Consider the following 1,779-nt stretch of genomic DNA (forward strand, 5'->3'; position numbering starts at 1 on the left):
TACTACCTCTACACTAGACTAGGCGCAATTCTGGGCTTTATGTTTCTGGTGCATGCAATATAGTTTCGTGTCGCTGTAGCTCTATATGAAAGTGAAGCATGATATGATTCTCAATTGAATGAGATTTTGGTATATAATTGATATTTGTAAGTATTTAATTTTACAATTAGAATTTTCTGATATAAATCAATGTGAAACTTATTCAGTTGAATTATAATCACAAAATTGCGATGCAGTTTCACAACTTGTAAATTATACAAGTGGAGAACCTAGCAGTTCAGTGTCACTGCGCCACAAAATTAATTTTCTTCCTATCTCAGGTTTCAGTGTGAACTTCAGGTCACTCCTTCCTTCGAGCTTTCTGCCGCAGAAATAATAGAAATAATAAGAGGACGCAGAAATTTTGCATCCTCTTATTACGGCCTCACTGAAGTCCGTTTTGAATTCCTCATTTCGTTTTCGGACGAAGTAGCGTCCGGTGACCAGATAGTGTTGCTAGCTCTTCGGAAGTTCAGCTTCAGTGAGCTAGGTGAATTCACATTCATGTTTATTCGATCGGCAGTAGGAGAAATGTACGAATTGTGCGTTCATATCACATGAAGGGACATCACCATCGACAGGTCTGGTTTTCTCCGTTGAGATGATTTCGTGGAGGGTTCCGCTTTATTTGCTTCATTAAGAATCGACAGGCTCTCACGCGAGTGTTTCAGTCGATAGTGACATTTCGCATTGTTATTAACAACCCGAATACCACACGTCACGTTTTTTATTATTGTTATGATTTGGGGTTGACCTATAATCAATGTGGGAAAATATGGACATGGTCAAATATGTGTTGGCGAAAATCTGACAATTCTGAGGAAATTTTCGAAAATTCTCGTTCTAACTCTATTAGTTCTATACAAACTCCAATTATTAGTGAGGAATCTCTTGAGCTCAACTGAGAAAAGCGAACATATATTCCTACTTCAACACTGCCTATCTCTATAATAGGGAATTTCAGTAGGTTTCATCACTATTGCTTTGGTGTCCTTCAACCTCTGTGATTTTTGCTGGATCAAAGAACTGAAAATATACAAGGCACGAGCAGACTAGAAGGGTATCTTTTCTCGAAGAGCTAATCTGTTGGGATTGGATCTGAGCAACTCAAGTTGAGTTACTCAACGAAAGCCGTTAACGGATAATTGTTAGTTTATGATCAATTCAGTAACCATAATGCATACACTAGACTACCGAAGAATGGTAGAATCGCAATAATTATGAAGTCACGAATTCGAATCGTGTACTTGAAGGTACGGTACTACCGTAACGGTAGAAGCAGGAACACTATCTCGTTTGAATTGGTCTAGTTATGGCATGTCCATCTTGAATGGGATTAAGGCGTTGATGGAACGAGTAGTCTGAATTTCAAACTACTTGTTACTTCAACTTGTCTATTCCATTCAAAATACGGACATTTGAAATGTTCTTATTGATAGTTAGATAGTAATAACGTAGTGACCATCGGATTCGTTGCTAACCCTGAACTAGCGTCTGAGTGGCATGTCTTATGCATACTCCTGTACGATTCACGATATCATCGATTAACCCAGCAAATACTCCGGATGATAACACCTTCCATGTGAAACATGTGCAGAGATATACGGGTTCGTGCGGGTTCGAATCCCAGCGGTGTCATATTCAAATACTCTCACTATACAGGCATGCAATGATACCTCAGCTGAAGGATGTGATCATTTCACTGGTAGAGCCTGCCGTGAAAGCTGCGAACAGCTATAG

The sequence above is a fragment of the Perkinsus marinus genome (genome assembly GCF_000006405.1).
Source record: "Perkinsus marinus ATCC 50983 genomic scaffold scf_1104296944144, whole genome shotgun sequence".
Taxonomy (NCBI): Eukaryota; Perkinsozoa; order Perkinsida; family Perkinsidae; genus Perkinsus; species Perkinsus marinus.